This window comes from Mus musculus, chromosome 11 (assembly GCF_000001635.26).
Source record: "Mus musculus strain C57BL/6J chromosome 11, GRCm38.p6 C57BL/6J".
In the NCBI taxonomy this organism is placed as follows: Eukaryota; Metazoa; Chordata; class Mammalia; order Rodentia; family Muridae; genus Mus; species Mus musculus.
The window spans coordinates 24,222,209-24,240,802 of NC_000077.6; the positions used below are offsets into that span (position 1 = coordinate 24,222,209).

At 45.4% G+C, this 18,594-nt stretch overlaps 2 long non-coding RNA genes across 4 annotated transcripts in view; both read left to right on the forward strand.

The window, feature by feature from the left end:
* The window catches only part of Gm33440, a 36,430-nt gene continuing 17,836 nt past the window's right edge, over positions 1-18,594 (forward strand). For all 3 annotated transcript variants that reach the window (XR_381108.3, XR_381110.2, XR_381109.3), the window contains exons 1-2: positions 1-145; positions 938-1,039. This is a non-coding gene — a long non-coding RNA (predicted gene, 33440). The remainder of the gene's footprint in view (positions 146-937; positions 1,040-18,594) is intronic.
* On the forward strand, positions 9,102-12,155 carry Gm33379. Its single transcript, XR_381107.2, has 3 exons — positions 9,102-9,249; positions 11,245-11,361; positions 12,026-12,155. It is a non-coding gene; the product is annotated as a predicted gene, 33379 (long non-coding RNA).

An 18,594-nucleotide genomic window follows, 5' to 3' on the forward strand; every position in this document is an offset into this window, starting at 1 on the left:
TGAGAATGATGTCACAATGCCATCACTTTAGGTGACGGGGGAGGGATTGGTTATTGGAAGGACACACTGGAAATCCCAGCATCCACAGCAGACATTTGCAGAGAGCTAGAACATCAGCTGTGGCCATACGGGACCTAGCAGGAAGGTGTGTGATCTAACGACACAATTTTTTATTATTAAACTGTCTGGGCTCAAATCCCAGTCCTGCCACCCATCACCCTGCCACCCAATTTGGCCTTAGCTTCCCTCCCCACTGTCTTAGTGATGTGATAGTAACTGTGGGGTCTGTGTTTGGGGAGTAATGATGAATCATCAGGATCACATACAATCAGGGTCTACCTCTTTCAGGCACAAGGCCATGCTCAGTCAGGACAATCAATGGTCGCTCCACAGCCCTGCTATTCCAGTGAATAGAGATTACCTGGGCTCCACTCCCCCACCTCCCCCCATCAGCAGCTTCTTTTTGTCTCAGCTGGGAGACTCTTCTGTGGGACTTGCTCCATCAGTTTTCACACACATGGCCATCTTTAGCCCCCTCTCAGCTTCAGAATAAAGCGCTTGTCCAGCTAGCTTGTCCAGGACAGCTCAGAACTCTCTCAGAATGTGGGCAGAAAGAAATTTCCGGATGGAAGTATCCGCAATGGGAGAGTCTTGGGAGCCCTGGTAGCAAGGAGCCTCTCTCTGTCCTCCACTGCAAGGATCTCTTCCTGTTCTCCATCGATTTTGTTTCAGATGACTTCTCGCAGCCTAGAGTAGACATTATCTGTGCTAACTGAAAGTGTTGCTCTCAAAGCAAATGCTGTGGTGCTGACAATGCCACTTGGGGTCTCCTTATGGTAACACTGTAGAGCAATGGGTAAAGATGGAGAAATGTCCCTGTTACCTCCTTAAGGTAGCCTTGACACAAACACCTTCTCTCTGCAAATATCTCCCACAGGAACAGAGGTGAAAAGCTTTTACAGTTTTCCGGACTGGCCTCTTGAAGATGCTTTTGGGAGCTACTTCTGGAAGCTGCGCAGAGGCTCTGGGTGGATTTGAGGTAAGCCATCAGTCAAGGTGCCAGAATCCTTTCCTTGATTCCTTCACAGAGTCCCAGGCCATTGACCCTCGAGTCCCACTGCTGAGCCTGCCTCTGGATTTATCTACCCCACTGGGACCAAATGGCTGACTTGTTAGCCATGCTGAATGCTTTTATTTGTTTTTGTTGTGCATTTCTATCATTTTCCTTCATGTGTCTGGAGGCTTCCCTTACAAAATGATGGATGCGTTTTCATAAATCAAAACATAAATGAGAAAGTATATAAAGGCATAAAATAGACCCATGCCTGGGACTTGCCACTAGGAGCTGCTAGCCATTTTCCAAGGAGAGGACACTTTCTGATTTTACAAGGTCAGATCATGGCTTACTTCACAGAACACAGGTTTTGGAGCATTTCTTAACCATGGTGGTCACAGTGGTGGGGATAACAGTTTCAGCCATGCCTACTGCCAGCCAAAGTACCTCTAATTCATCATCAGATTTAGCTCTGCAATAGTCCGGTGAACCAGAGTCTGTTAGTATCTCCACTGCACAGATGAATAAAGAAAGCTTTAAATGCGTCTGTACTGAAAGTCCATTTCCAGGGTTGTAGGGTATGGGATTCAAATACAGAATGCAAATATGGTTGTTGTTGTTGCTGTTGTTGATGATGTAATGATGATGATGTTCCCCTTCCTCTTCCTCTTCCTCTTCCTCTTCCTCTTCCTCTTCCTCCTCCTCCTCCTCCTCCTCCTCCTCCTCCTCCTCCTCCTCCTCTTCTTCTGCTGCTGCTGCTGCTGCTGCTGCTGCTGCTGCTCCTACTCCTGCTCCTGCTGTTGCGACATTTGGAAAGACAGAGCAGACTCAGGTTTCAGTGCTTACTGTAGGTGCTGAAGTATAGCAGGCATCTCACAGCCTCTGCAGCATGGCAGCTCCAGTTGGAGGGACTGTAGGAGAGAATCTGCTCTTGCCAGCTCTGTTTGAAGACACCTTCTGAGCCAGGACACCAGCCATGTAGGTTGTTGCTTTGGAAAAGGTTTCTCACAGTGTCATGGACAATGTCAGTGTCATCACAGAGATCCCTGCTTTTAGCCTGCTTTCCCTTAGAGTATCCTCCTGGACCTAGCTACAGGGTGGGAGACAGAAACTAACCAGGAGACAACTGATTGAAGTTCATATGTCCCTGATATTAGTTGCAAATCTCCTGGTTGTCAGTGCTAGAATGGCCCCTGGGACGGGCTTAGGAGGAAAGGGGGTTGGGGTGGGGTATTTACTGGTTCACACAGTAGTTCTTCCTCAGGGGAAAGGCTCCTGGCTTCCCTTCTTAGGGATCCCATGTTGATCCTTTAACCAGTCAGAGGGACAAGTAGACTGATGAGCCTAGGCCAGTAGCTCCTCTCTCTACTTGGAAGAGGATGGGTTACTAGGAATGGCAATGGAAGCATGGCATCAGTGCGGGAGAGCAGGCTGCCCGCAGAGAAGGACGCTGCTGTCCTCATGGAGAGCATCTCTCGGCCATTCTTCTTTCCTTCTGGTCTGTCTGCTGTGGTTGGATCTTGAAAGTTTCAGAGGCATTACCTGGAGGTAGTGGAACCTTGATGGGGTGTGGTCTACTGGAAGCAAGTCTGGTCACTGAGCATGCTCTTGAAGGAGTTATTTGGATCCCAGCCCCTTCCTTGTCCTGATTTTGCTCACCATGAGGTGAACAGGTTTCCTCTCCCATATGCTCCTCCCTGTGTTATACAGTGCTCCTTCCCATTCTGTGCAGTGCTCCCCCATGCTGTGCAGTGCTCCTCCCCATTCTGTGCAGTGCTGTGCTGCTGACGGCTCAGAGAAATAGGGCAGGTGACAGTGAATGGAAACCTCCCGACTGAGGGTTAAAATACATGTCTTGGCACATGCCAAGACGCTCAGGGGGCAGATATAGGTGGATTTCTGTGAATATGAGGTCAGAATACTCTACACAGTTAGCTCTGGGCCAGCCAAGGATGTATAGTGAGACCATGTCTTGAAGCAAAACAAAATGATATAAAACCCCCAAACAATCCAATCAAATAATCAACCAACAAAATAAAAAGCCCTCCAAGCCTCCCAAAACAAAATCACCACCACAAAACCCATCTCTTTCTTTGAGTTGGCCACCACAAGAATTTTGTCACAGTGATAGAATCAACACACACCTCCTCTCTGTCTGGGCTAAGCCAAGGCTGATGCACATCTCTGCTGAGCTTCTGAACAATTCCACTCCTGTTCTTTCCCCAAGTTGTCTTCTTTTTGGATGCATCATTCATCCAGCTGTTTCTGCAGTAGGTCCTTGTGTCTAAATGCCCAGTCACTGTATTTTGCACAAGCTTGAGATCCCAAGGGGTGTCCTTAGTGCCATGCCTGTTGGAGAGGGGCTTGAAGCCCAGAGAGTGCTAACTGGTTATGTCGGGAATGTTCCATTTGGCAGACATCTACTATGAACCTCTGGTTGGATCTGCATCTGCCCTGATTTTGTGTCCCTTTTCAGACTTTTGAACAGCTACAGCGTTTGTAGTTTGAGTGCGTAGAAATGGGCTAATTAGCCCACTTGCCTACTAGTTCTCTGTTTGTGTGGCACCACCTGGCCCAGAGTGTGTCACCCCTTCAGAGTTCCAGACAATGAGACAGGGCAAATGATTACATACCAAGACTTGCAATTAGAAATTTCAAAATGTTGCCCTGGAGCTGGCAAGTAACCCTCTGCTTGACAGGAAAAGTGAAGGCCCCGGGAATTTCCTAAGTAAAATATATTTTTTTAAGGCAACTCCAAAAGAGCAACTTCCAGAACCCAGCATGTATTTTTATGGTCAATGATCATCACACTTCCTACCTGGTGACCCCATAACTCAGTGGTCTATCGGCTCTCCTTTCTACCCCCAAAGCTGTTCAGCCTTTGCCAGAGCCCCTCTTGTGTTGTTCCAATTTGTTTCTCATGGTTGAACTTACCTCGCTAATGTCATAAACTCTGAGGATAGGAAGCTGGACTATCTTTGTATTTCTTTGCCAGGCATGTGGTAGATGTTGCTAAGTTTTTCTTTGCTGAGGTGTTCATGTGTGCGTGTGCGTGCGTGCGTGTGTGTGTGTGTGTGTGTGTGTGTGTGTGTCTGTTCAGGGTGTGGATGGGGTGGCAAGAACATATGAGGCCTCTGAGGGCTTTGTGACTCTGCTGGGGACACCTTAATGGCATGTACAAAAATTTTTATTCTTGAAGTTGCTGCTTTTTTACGGTTCCAATTTCTGACTGACACTTTCCCTTGATTGCTGGATCAATGCATGCTCTTAGCTGTAAGTTGGAGATGTCACCATTTTCTGTTAGAATTACACATTTACATGGGACAGACCTGAAGGCCACACACTTCCAGTACTTATTCAAAACCCCAGAAGCTCCCAGGGGCCTCCTGAGGTAAGGGATACCTAGAATGTTCTGGCTTTTCTGGAGACACGTTGGCTACTCTTCTGTTTATTTGGAATCCATCTGCTGATGGCTGTTGCAGGGAGTGTGTGAGGAGGGCTAGGGGCAGGGTTAGGGAAGGAGGCAGAAGGGAAGGGGAGGGATCTTGCCCTGACAGTGCTCCAGCCAGCTTTCTTCTGAGACTGAATGGGTTTCTGGAATCTGATGTGGCTACATGAATAACTTGTCTTCAGAAGCAAACACCATCAGCCTTTTGAGACTTCCGTTGAGGAGGGTGGGAAAGCCGTGGTCACTGGCTGTTCTTAGCTCAGGCAGGGGGAAAGGGAAGCACATGTGAACCTCTGATAATTCTCCTTGCTTTCTTCCCTTCTGTTCTTCAATAAATCACTCAGGACAACCTGTTTCTCTTTAGTGGTGTGTTTTTCTAGGGTTCAGCCTTTGTTCGAAATTCTAGACTGAGAATATTCCAGTAAACATGGTCAACCTATGTGTAATTATACTGGTATGTCAACTTTGTCCCTCAGAACTGGGCTTGCTCTGGTTAACCAGAGCTCCCCCACCCCCACTCAGAAATAAGACCTCCTGAGGAACCTAGTGGAGGGCCTACCAGCCAAAGCCCTGCATCTGAAGGGAGTAAAAAGCCCATAATTACTCCTTGTTTAGGTCGGCGCTCAGGAGGGTTTACATTCAAGACCTCAGCTGGCTCACACAGCACACCAGTCTACGGAAAAATGAGCCTGCTCCTGGGTTCCAATGTTGCTTGTCCAAGGGTTTTTGGTTTCACAGGCGTCTTCTGGGACTCAACTTTGTGACTACTGATTAGAGAGTGGGGTTCCTCAGTTGTGAGAGGTGTCTCAGCCCTGAGGTTTGGAAGTTGTACCTTTTGAGAAACACAGAGTGTAGGTCTCTGGAAGGATCTAGAGACGTTGGGCAGAGAGTGTTTTGTGAATCACATTCCCAGGAACCATCTGGGCATCTTGTCCTGATGCAGAACTGAATGTAGCGGCTGTCATGGGCCCAAAGCACATTTCTAAAACACTCCCAGAAGGTGTTCTTGCCATAGTCATTGGGCCACACCCTAAGCAGCAAGATTCTACACCAAACTTTATTTTGTGAAGAGTAAAAGGGAGACCCAACTGTTGGAGAGCCTGCTGGGTAGAATAGAGATAGCCTTCTTGGCTGTGGTGTTGTCTTGGCTGTGCCAGTGTTGTTAACAGGAATGATGTGAGTCTCTTTGGAGGCAATCCTCTTGTGAACACATCTACAATCCTGGAGTAGGTAACTCTTTCCCTGACACTCAGGGGTGGACTTGGAACCCCAGAGGCCTTAGGAGAAATCCATAGGTGTCCATAGATTGGAGTCTGGATGAGAATTTCTTTCTTACAATCACTAAAGGGTGGAGGGAAGAAAGGATATATATTGAGCCACTGACTGCCTATTGAGAGACACAGATAGTTCCTAACCCCAGCCTAATAGGTGATCAGTTTGTGGAAACATTCAGGAAGACAAGTAGGATTTGGGGTCAATATATGGGGCACCGTGTGTGTTCTTAGTAAGAAGCATAGGCTCCCAGGTTTTCTCCTTAGCCTGTACTCACCTTCATGAAACTTTTGACAAATTTTCTAGACCCTAAGTGAAACAAGTACAGAATATTATCTAACTGAACACAGGGATTAAGCCATATGGCCCTTTTACATTTATTTTTACACTGTTAGAAGTTTGTCTTTTTCTCTTCCGGGAGCCAGGACCACAGGGCAGTCAAACAATATGACTAATGACAGGCGCTTTTGAATACACATTGGTTATATGTTTTGGAGGAACTGGGGACCAAGAGTATTGGCCTGAATCTCCATTGCCAGTTGGAGACTAAAAGGCAAGCATTTGGGTTCTCCCAGATTTAGCCCCAATCAAATCTCTGGTGCCTGAAGACGTGCATGAGCCTCCGTGATTGGCAGCCATACATTTTGGTGAGGAGTAGCTGACATATGATGGCCTGGGCAGAATGAAGCCAAGAACCTGCCAGCTAGAACCTGCCAGCTAGAACCTGCCAGCTAGAACCTGCCAGCTAGAACCTACCAGCTAGTCTCCCTGACCCTTCCTGGCTCTTCCCTTGGATGATTCATATTCACATTATTTTGCTATACTAAAACTTACCCTAACTATAGTGCTTTCTTGAGGTCTGTGTGCATCTAGTGAATTACTAAAGTATTTGTGGGGAGCCTCCAAATTTGTAGCCACTTGTGATATGTGATCGTCCTACATGTCCCTACGTATGCTGTTAATGTGTGAAGCCAGGGTGATCTTGTGGAGACTCTTCCCACAGACTTTGAAGTTAGCTGAACTCATAACAGCAATAGCATGCTGATTTAGCAAATAATCTTAGGTAAATAAGAAAAACAGCTCCTTTGATGTAAGCCTTCTGGGTGGTAGAGTAGATTAAAGTCCAGGGCAGGATTTAAGAGTGCATTTTGGAGAAAGACATGTCTCATGATGGAGTCAGGCACCACTACTTTCTGACCAGTTTGTTCATGCTGCTTACCACTTTCTCAAAGCATAAGACATTTGTATGATGTGCTAGCCTTGAATGTGAGCAGAGAAACTAGCATGGTGTCACATGTGCAAAGCACAGGCATAGCGCACACATTCTGTACATTGCTGCCTGGCTGTTGCTGTTCTCATCATCTGTGGCTTTGTTGTTAGTGTTCTTTCTCTACTTACTTACTTTAATACTTTGTCTTTTTCAAATAGGCCTTTTAGTGGTCCAGACTAATGTGACTATAATAGTCTACTAAAATAAACTGCCAGGAGCAGGGACTTTAGGATTGGGTGTTAGGCAACGCTAGAAGAGGAATGACTGGGGTGCCCTGTCTCCAGAGTCTCTGTGGGGCTGCTGTGGCAAAGAGAAAGGTAGAAAGATTGGGCTGGGTCATCTATAGTTAAGAGAACTGTTACTGCTATGTGATGCCTTTATACTGGGATAAGAAATAGTCTAGGGAGAGGGCGAAGAGATAAAAAGGACAGCAACTTGCAGGCCCGAGCAGAGGAGAGGCAGGCCTTGATCTCTGGGTGTGATTCACTCATCGCTACATCCTCACTGGTCCCTACTTAGCAGAATGTTCACTCATGGAATGTGTCCCACACTGGAAAGCGCTGGGGCAGGAGTGCAGGTGGAATCTGTTCTGCTCTTCCATCCACACATGCTCTCCCTCTTAGTGCCTCCGAGGTTTTCCGAGGTGCTCCTGAGCCAGCTGTCCTCTGTGTCTCCTCTTTTCTGCTAGCACTTTAATAATAATAAGTGTTATAGATGTTGCACTCAAAGAAGACTATCTTTTCACTATAGAGCCTTCTGGAGCTCTGAGAACAAAGCTGTATTGATGAGCTATGGTGCTGAACAACATAATAAGCAATGACACTTTAAAAATATCATACAGAACAAACAATGTCTTGTCTTCCAACCTCCAGTGAGATACTTACATTCTTGTCACCTACCTTTGAGCACTCCAGCATCCCAAGCTCAAAGCAGGAAACCAAATTGTATCTTCAAGTCCAAATCATGGTTCTGACTTTGACCTCAGTTTCTTCAAGTCCCCAGGCATTAGCAGGGTTCTCTATCAGGCAGGGATACCTATGGTTCTTACCTCGTGGGGATCTAGCAAAGAGTGAATTGCTTCCAAATATAAAAAATCATGAGACAAATAGACTTCGTGTTAGGGCACCCACGCTCCTGATCCCATAGTGCTTGGATTGCACAAGCTGACCACTGGCATCTTGGGATTCCTCAGAGTTTAAACTAGTGGTCTGAGAATCAGGCAGAACAGATAAAGACATGGAAAACAATCGTTTTTCATGATTCACCAAATCTGATTTATGGTTGGAATGTGCATGGCACAGATCCTCTTTGGCTAAATAATGAAAACCAACATTCTCTTGAGCTTGAAGCATTTTTTGAACTTGATCTTCTATGGCTGGATCTTGAACCAGAACACATTTGAAAGAATGTAGTGGAGAAAGCTGGGATCAACCAAGTTATGGGACTTTAGATTCCTTATAACTATGGTGAGCCTCGGTTTCTCCATTTTTTGTTTGTTCTCAAGACAAGGTTTTTCTGTGTAGCCTTGGCTGCCCTGGAACTCACCATGTATACTAGGTTGGCCTCAAACTTACAGAGCTCCGCCTGCCTCTGCCTTCTGAGTGCTGGGACTAAAGGCATGCACCACCACTGCCTACATGTATGTATTGTCATAGTGCTTCCAAGTGAACTGAGTGTTGTGATGCATTTGAAATGTTTTGGAAATGCGTGGAGTCAGACCATTGTTTCTAGAGGATGTGATAGGTTCAACACCTTGCCTGAGGTGAATTAGAGGAAGCATGTGAGTGCCTCGGGGCTACTAGTGAACTAGCTCATCAAGCACCCCTACCCTCGCAGGTCCAATTGTCTTTGGAGCAGGAGCAGACATGTGTCTTTAGCGTGTGGATTTTTGTTTTCTCTGCTTGGTCAAGTCTAAGGCTCCGGGCTGCAGGCTGGCTTTGGTGCAGTTCCACGTTCAGTAAATAAAGGATTGGTTTTGTGACTCAAGCCAAGCACATCTCATGTATTTGAGAAATGGGTATTCTATAATTTGTCTGGAAGGAAATTTTGAAAATCAAGACTACTAAAGGCTTGAGAACAAAGCAGGACAGCAGGGGACAAAGACCGCTCACTCCTGGGCTGACAGCTACACCAGCCAACGCCTTCATCACCACTACCCTCAGTGACACCAGCACCAGCCAAGGCCTCCAGCACCACTGGCCTCAGGTGAGATCACATAAGGAAGCTGATTGCTTGGCTCCATTTCCCTCTTCTGTAAATGGAGGGACAATAAGGAGTTGAGATTCCTGTAAGGATTAGATGAGTTAGGTTAGTAACACAGAGAGCTTCAAAGGTACCCAGTCCTTTTGCTCGGCAGGTGCTTTGACAGGTGATATTCTGGATGTGGCCTTGTATGTAAAGATCTAGTAGGGGAAAGTAGGTGGGCTGTTTGGGATCCTGTCCCCCATCTCTTCTGTATATTTCCTGTAAGTCACTGACTAAGGGACAATTGTCCAAACACCACTAAATTTTTTTAAGTAGCAATTAGACAATAAATACTGGGGAGGATGTGGGTTAGGGTTAAGCCTTAGTCATTGCTGGAAGTAGTAAAGATGAACACAGCCATTGCAGAAGTCAGTTTGGAGGTTTCTCACAAAAGAAGATCGTGTAACCAAATGATCCACAGCTGGGTATATTCCCAGAGAGCTCCATGAGTGGAACCAACATAGATGTCCATCAACAGGTGGACACTGGGTGCATAGATAAAATGGTATATTATTCAGCTCTTTTTTTTAAAAAGTGGAATCATGAAATTTGGAGGAAAATAAGTGTAGTTAAAATATATAACCTTAAGAAATGGTACCCAGTCTCTCTTTCTTCTTCATATATGACTGCAATGTATACATGTAAGCAGACATATAGTATAAAATTTACAAAGGATGATTGTAAATGACAAGGACTGTAGAGTGAGGACAGGTGACCCAGCAGCAATGGTTTTCTAATGTTGATTCAGCCATAGGTTTTGTTTTGTTTTTCAGTCAGTCAGTGTATAAAAATGTAATGGTTAAGGAGGGTGAAAATTCCTGAGTGAAGATCACAGTACAGTGATTTTATTAAGAAAAGCAGTGATGAAGGTGTTCAAGAATACCTCTCCTGGGTATGTATCCAGAAGATGTGTAAGAAGGACACATGCTCCACTATGTTCATAGCAGCCTTATTTATAATAGCCAGAAGCTGGAAAGAACCCAGATGCCCCTCAACAGAGGAATGGATACCAAAAAATGTGGTACATTTACACAATGGAGTATTACTCAGCTATTAAAAAGAATGAATTTATGAAATTCCTAGGCCAATGGATGGACCTGGAGGGCATCATCCTGAGTGAGGTAACCCAATCACAAAAGAACTCACACAATATGTACTCTCTGATAAGTGGATATTAATTAGCCCATAAACTTAGAATACCCAAGATATAAGGTGCAATTTGCAAAACACATGAAACTCAAGAATAATGAAGACCGAAGTGTGGACACTTTGCCCCTTCTTAGAATTGGGAACAAAACACCCATGGAAGGAGTTACAAAGTTTGGAGCTGAGATGAAAGGATGGACCATCTAGAAACTGTCTTATCTGGGGATCCATCCCATAATCAGCTTTCAAACGCTGACACCATTGCATACACTAGCAAGATTTTGCTGAAAGGACCCAGATATAGCTGTCTCTTGTGAGACTATACCGGGGCCTAGCAAACACAGAAGTGGATGCTCACAGTCAGCTATTGGATGGATCACAGGGCCCCCAATGGAGGAGCTAGAGAAAGTAACCAAGGAACTAAAGGGATCTGCAACCCTATAGGTGGAACAACAATATGAACTAACCAGTCCCGTCCCCCCCCCCCCGCCCCCCCGGAGCTTGTGTCTCTAGCTGCATATGTATCAGAAGATGGCCTAATTGGCCATCAGTGGAAAGAGAAGCCCATTGTTCGTGCAAACTTTATATATCGCAGTACAGGGGAACTCCAGGGCCAAGAAGTGGGAGTGGGTGGGTGGGGGAGTGGGTGGGGGAGCATGTGGGAGACTTTTGGGATAGCATTGGAAATGTAAATGAAATAAATACCTAAATAAAAAAAAGAAAGAAAATTACAGCAACAACAATAACAACAACAACAACAAAAGAATAATTTCCGAAACAACTGTTTTCTTCTGGCTGCCTCTTCCCAAGGTCAGGTTGCAGGTCTCAGAGCCCATTAGGTGTGAGTGAACACGTGACTCATTCTTGCGCTGTCAGCATCCGGGTCTCGGCTGTGTTCTAGGGCACAAGGCCACACTGTGCGTCAAGGTGCGTCAAGTGGCTCAGACTTTGTCTCTACTCCACCTTCTCAGTACTGTAGGGAACTTGCCTCTCTTCTGTCTTGTTCTTCAGAGCTCACTATAGGCCAGTAGCTTCCGGTTTCTCTTAGATTGACACCCCGGCCCCAGCCCTGTTTGTTTATTGATCATTATCATCGCTGATACCAATAACGGCTTGCACTATGTTGAGAGCAGGCAGAGCAATCTTGCGGTCTTCTTGCTTTGGTGATCCCACTTGGAAAGACTTTGGAGGGTTTCCCAGGAAAGCATGTTGGTCTAGTTTGGAAAGTTCGGCTATTGCTTATTATGATTCATTTGCCGGACAATTCAATCATCGTGGCACTTCAGACACAGCATTCCGCCTCCCAATCAGTACTGATGTTAGATTCCGAGGCATTGGATTTCAAGAGCTTAGTGTAGATGCCCGGAGGCCCAGCCTTTGCTGGAACTGAGCATCCTGACTGACCCGGGAGCCATGCCTCAGAGCCCTGGGTCTGTGCAGCTGCTGCCAGTGCCCCGAAGGTGTGACCTAACAGCAGCGAGGTTTCTAGGAAAGCTTTGCTCTGTACTCTCCTCTCTCTCAGAACTGTTTTTATAGTACTTCACTAAGAAAATAAAGATTGTTTTGTTTTTCCCTCTCTCCAAACACGCAGCTGAGGTTTGTCCAGTGGAGTTCCACCCCCATGCCAGAGAGAAGGGAAATGCCATCCTAGTGACTTCGTATTGGCAACTGCAGTGGGTTGGATGAGGTTGCTCAGGTATAGTACAGCATATTCTTAAAAGCTGGGGACATTCAGTCTGAGTCTCAGCATTTCAGACGTGGAAGCTGTGTCAACATTGAGGTGGCTTTTGACAAGTCTCCCAGCCCCTTTGCTTCTCAAACTTTCTAGAAAAGATGTATTTTCTGAGACAATGTTCAAACTGTCTGAGGACCCTGTAGTATAAACAGCACTCAGCTCCCCCACTTCAAGATTCAGATACTCACACCTAGCCAGCAGTGCTGCTGCCAACCACTCCTGCTGTGCTTTCCCCACAACCAGCCCTGGCAGAGGGAAGTGGCCTGAACCGATCGTGCGCCCTCTGCTAGAAGGCAAGCTGTATCCAATTGATGTGGATACAGGAAAGCAGGCTCCATGGCCTTTATGTGGGGCAGTTTAGGAGGACATCTCCCTTGCAATCCCAGTGGGACTGTCTGAAGCCTTTGTTACAAAGTTACCACACAGTTCACCTTCCCTGCCCTGCCCTTCCTGCAAGCCCGTCTTCTCACGGAGCTTTCCCAAAGAGTGCTGCTTCCTCACTCCCGTGGGACACTGAAGTGACAGTCCCGAACAGAGGCTGGAGGGGCAAGGGGAGACATTTGACTAGTGAGACCAAAGGTAAGTTCTTGTGTTTTGCCCCTATCTACTGCTCTTTGGGGTTCAACTGGGAGGCTAATGGATGTGACTGTGTAGAGTAGAATGGATGTTAATTTAAAATAACAAGAAATAAAAAATATCATTTACTTACTTTAAATAAACAACTTCTTGGAGGTCAGATGCTATAATGGAACCATCCTGTGATAGGATTTAGAGCGCTGTTTCCAGAATGCTCTGGAAAATGCTACATGTAAAATATGATGCTTTGAAAATAAAGCTTTAAGCATGTGTGCATGTTCATGTGTGTGCATTTATGTGTGTTTGTGTGTGTGCACTTGTGCGTGTTTGCATGTGTGTTTATATGATACGGTAGTTTGGGGAGAAAGTCATGCTTATTTGAGCAAGGAAGGCAGTGAGAGTGAGTTTCTAAGAAGAAAGATTACATAATTTTTCTTGTCTTGTGACAAAGTATCTGGCAGAAGCAACTCAAGGAAGGATTTGTTTTGGCATGTGCTTTCTGAAGTTTTGTCCATCATCAGGCTGAAGGTGTGCTCAGTGGCTTCATCTGTGGTAGTGAGTGAAGCAGAGCTTGTCACGTGGCAGCATACAGGAAGCAGACAGCACAGGATGTAACAGACACTTAACAGGTAACACATTCGAACACACAGACACACACAGACAGACACACACAGAAACACAGACACACACACGTACACACAGACACACACACAGACACATACACATACACGCACACACAGACACACACAGACACACAGACACACACAGACATACACAAACAGACACACACAGAAGCACAGACACAGACACACACACAGACACATACACAGACACACACACACAGACACACAAAGACACACAGACACACACAGACAGACACACTCATGTGAATTCTGGCTGTATTTTCTAGGAACAAGGATACTTTCTTACATAATGACAACATACTTATTATCATGCCTCAAGAAATTAGCATATGCTTTATATCTGAAATTCACTACCTACTGTATTTACAATTCTTCCAAAATTTCTTTGCATTCTTTCTCTCCCTGTCCCCTGCCCTTCCTTTCTTTTCTTTCCTGAAACTCCACCTCCCATCACCCTCTCATTCTGGCATGTCCCTGTTAATTTGATTCCTGCCTTACCCCCTAGTTCACTCTGTTCCACTATTAGACTGTTAGTTCTGGGTCTCAGATCTAGGGCTACCCACACCTTCTCAGGAACCACCCCTCCCCCCATGTCACCATGCTACACTCCAGGTGAACACCATTCGATTAGGTTTGGGTTCTTGTCCTCTCCTGTTTAGTGAGTCGAGTCCTGTGCTTGGGCTTCAGACAAAGTCTTGGGAACACCCAGGGACTTTCTGCCAGATATTTAGAGGTGCAGTTTGCTCCATGGAAAAGAATTTTGTCAGTACAACCCCTGGTCATGCCTGGGGGCATTTGGTAAGGAGCAAGTAGCCTAGGGCAACAGGCTATAGGAAGTTTTTGGAAAGTTTTGTACCTAAACACTTCAACCCCGCCCAGACAAACTGTTGTTTAGGCTACTACTGATGTCATTTCTTAACAGTATGTGTTTGGATGGCTTCGTCTCCTGCTTCCAGTAAGTCCTATAAAGAACAGCTTGAGACTTTACGAGGCTATCAGCCATGAGTTCAGATGTTGTTCAGAAGGAAGAACAAGTTTTCCCTTTAGAGTCTCTAAGACAGCCAACAGCCTCTAAGACCCAAGAACACATTCCAAGCGAAGGGAACTCAGCAGCGAACCCTGAGAACCATGGTGCCTTATGTACCTGTTTCCTTGTAGTCACTGAAATGTCCCTCAGTGGTTTCTTTTGAGAGCTGTCCTTTGAAAGAACACCAGAGATGGGACAGATTTTGTACACACTATCAAGAAGCCAGAGGGTTAAGCAAGCTGGCAGAGCAGGCTGGGGACCCTGGGCAGCCAGTCCAGTCTCACTAGGAATGCCCCAGGAGAGGCCTTGGGTGGCCATGGATAGTGTAGCCCTGGAAGCGGCACTTCTGAGGTCTTCTTAGTGTTGTAGGACAGGAGAAACTGCTCCTAGATTCTGTCACAGAGACTCTCTGACTCCGAGCAGCCGAGAGGAGCCCTCTCATCAGAAGCAGGTGCTCCTTTGTCTTTCCTGGACAAGTGGCTGAGGCAGGACTAGGAAAACTGAGTTCTCCTTACCTGTAAGTCAGAAAGCAGAAGGCTCATTTTCGTGCCCCATATCCGCATTGTGAAAGCAGTGAAACAAAGCATGCCGTGGGATTCCAGTCAGACAGGAGGGCAACTCCTCCTCTTGAAGAAGAGTGGAGCCCCCAACCTTCTTAGAAGCCCCACTCCCACTTCCTTTACCCCTCAATGGCCCTCAAAGGGAGCCTGGTGTTCTACAAATTCCATCTGGAACATGAAAACAAAGGAGTGAAACACTAAACACTCAAACTCAGGCAGAAAATTGATGATTTGGAATCTAGGATAGAAGGCGTTTTGTGAACGCTGGTCAGCAATCAGAGGAAGTGATGTCAGTATCCTGTGTTTGGATAGCTGGGAGCTGAGCCACAGAAAGACCCTGAAATTATGAGGTCTGTTGGGTCTGACTAGGGCTAAGGGGCCTAGAGAAACCTGCGTTCCCTGGTCGTCTGCCTTGACTACGGGAAGACAACGGAGCCAGCGACACCAAGTTGAACACATCCCCTGTGCCTTCTAAAAGGCTTGTTTCTGTTCGGTTTCTATAGGATGCATATGCTTCCTAGAAATCTGTGATTCTGGTTGTTGTGAGAAGTTTCATGCTGTCCAGTTCTCATTTAGAGGACGATCTGCTTGTGCTGTTTCCATGCACATTGTACAAGGAGTGCATGAATATTTGATAGGGCCCAAGACCAGTGGAGAAATTCCTTTGAACTAAAATCAGAAAGATAGGCAGAGTAGATATTGGACTTATTTTTGAGAAGCCTGAGAGATGGCAAGGTTGGAATTTTTATTCACTTATTTATTTTTTTAATCCAGTTGACAGTTTTGTCTGCATAGTGGGCTAGATGCAGCTGTTTCAAGGAATTTTGCTGTTGTGCCTTCTGTGGGCAAAGCTATAGGTGGGGTTGTACAGAATTGGGTTTCTTCTCTGACTTCACCAATGCCTGTTGCAGGTTCCAAATTTCCCTACATAGCTTGAGGCATCCCATCCCATCCAGGCTAACTGGTTTTCTTACAGTTTCATGGTGCAGCAGGATGTAGCGAGAGTCCATAGACATGAACACAACTCATCTCTGTTGCCAATGGGATATGTGTTTTGGGCAATTTTATGGAGTCTCTGCAGCTATTAGATTATATCAGTGCCTTTTCAAAGTGATCTGATAGGACCACTTGTGACATGATAGTGTGTGTGTGTGTGTGTGTGTGTGTGTGTGTTTGTGTGTTTATGCTTTCCATTGATAATCTAAAAACATACTCAGGGTTGGCCACCACTAAATTAGAGACTTCAGTGTCCAAACAACTCCATACCTCCTTTCAACATTCTTGGCCCTGAGTAAGCTTAACTTTTCATAGAGAGGGCTAGCTCTTTATTGGACAATTTAAAATAATTGTGTGGGGGACATGGCAGGTCCATTGGAATCATGAATTAATAGCAGCTGTGGTTACCTGCATAAGATCTGTGCAAGGTGAAGCCAATCAGCATTCCTGTGTAGATGAGGGCAGACACATGAGCTTCCACCCCTAGGAGAGAAGCTGTTGACAGGTGAATGCATAGCCCCATGCCTATGCACGTATGAGGAGCACTAGATAGAGTGAGCAAGCTATTAAATAAAATTAGATGGCTGGGCATGGTGGCGCACACCTTTAATCCCAGCACTCGGGAGGCAGAGGCAGGCAGATTTCTGAGTTGGAGGTCAACCTGGTCTACAGAATGAGTTCCAGGACAGCCAGAGTTATACAGAGAAACTCTGTCTCGAAAAACAGAAACAAACAAAAATTAGATGAAGTTGGGTGGAGTTGGAGTGGGAGAGCAGGTAGACAGGATGACTAAGTATATTATATACATGTGAGAAAGTCTCAAAGAATAAAAAAAATATTTAAAATAAGATTGTTTAGCCTGAGCCTTGTGAAACCATGAGAGTCCAAGAGAGATTTCAGTGTAGGTGGTGCAGGCTCATATAAAAGTGATGTGGTCGTGCATGTTTTTAATTCCAGCACCTGGGAGGAAGCAACAGGTGGATCTCTGTGGTTGGAGGCCAGCCTGGCTACATAGCAAGTTCCAGGACAGCAAGAGCTACAGAGAGAAAGAGCTTGTCTCAAAAACTCCAACAAATGAAAAGCCATCCTGTGCACCAGTTCCTCAAAATGTCATCTCTTGCTTTCGTGTGACACTGGGGATCCAATCCAGGGTTTGGTCTCTGCTAGGCAAGTGCTGAAACACTGAGCGGGGTTCCCAGCCATTGGATGTCAGTTCTTGTCAAACAAAAGTGTGATGACTGGCGACCGTCTGAGAACAATTTTTACCTTTGTTAACGACAAAACACATCGCCGTTTCAGGGAGACAACTCCTTCTGTTTATTTTCCTCTGTCTAGTTCTCCATGATGTAAGCATGGTCTAGATCTTTCTCTCAGGGGGAACTTCTCTCTTCCATTTACCTGAGAAGAATATGGCTGAGACAGTTTACACTGCCCACCAAAGAACTAAAGAGCGAAAGCCCTGAGATTGGAGAGAGGACAGAAAAAGTCGTGCTTGAAAACCTGTGCTGTGCTTCAAATAATTGTGTTGTGCTAAGATATTTCACTTTACTATGTAAAGTGTACGTTCCAAACCGAATGCTATTGTGGTAGTGTTCTGTACTCAGGTTGCTTATCAAAATAGTTTCAAGTACTTTTGCTGGGAGAAGCCATGTGAGCCAGTGCTGGACGATGTATGCCTATGAGCTGGAATGTCAGGGCTGATAACGTCAGTAAGTGTTCCATAGTAGAAAACCTGTTCCTAAGAGGAAGTTACTGCCTTCAGAATTATTAGCATTTATAACAAGCTAGGACTATAATTTCTGGTCATCCAAGGCCACAGGGAAGATGGTTTTGTGATACAGAAAGTTGGAACCTGAAATTTTTCCTGTGAAGCCCAGAAAGTGCTGCCGAGTGAGTGGGACACCTGTGGGAGCGACTGTTGGTGGCCCCCAAGTCTCTGTGTCTGACTGTGACATTTACCTGAGAGTGAGCCTCTGCAAGTTATCACCGTAAAAGCCAGTTTTAGGTCAATCTTTCTATGCAGGCTCCAAAGACAATGGCTTAGAGGTCGGTTCTGGCCAAGAAATGAAAGTGTTCTGCCTAGACAATGGGAGACACTTTGGAATGACGAAACAAAATTGCTTTTCAACAATGTCTCCAGTTTTATTGACATCTGTGAATTGTACAAGTTTGATGATGTTCAGTGAGCTATTACCACACATGTACACAGAGTACACTGATCAAATCTAAATTATTTTTTTTTACCTTCCTTCCCCTTTCCAACCTCTAGAAATTACGATTTTATTTTCACATCTACTTTTGTGAATGTCTACTTGCCTTTCAGTGTCTAGTTTATTTAACTCAGTGTGATATCCTTTAGTTCCATCCATTTTGCCTCAAATGACGGGATCTTATTCTTTATGGCTAGATAATTGCCCTTACAGATACAGCACATTTTCCTTCTCCATTTACGGTTGATGGACATCTAGGCAGAGTATGCAGCTTAGCTATTGTGTAACCCCCAATGTCCTGATTCTTTTCTTCCCATTCTAGTTTTACATTCATTGACTTACATATTGATTTAGACATTTATTTATTTATTTATTTATTTATTATGTGCATGAGTGTGCACATACCGTGGAA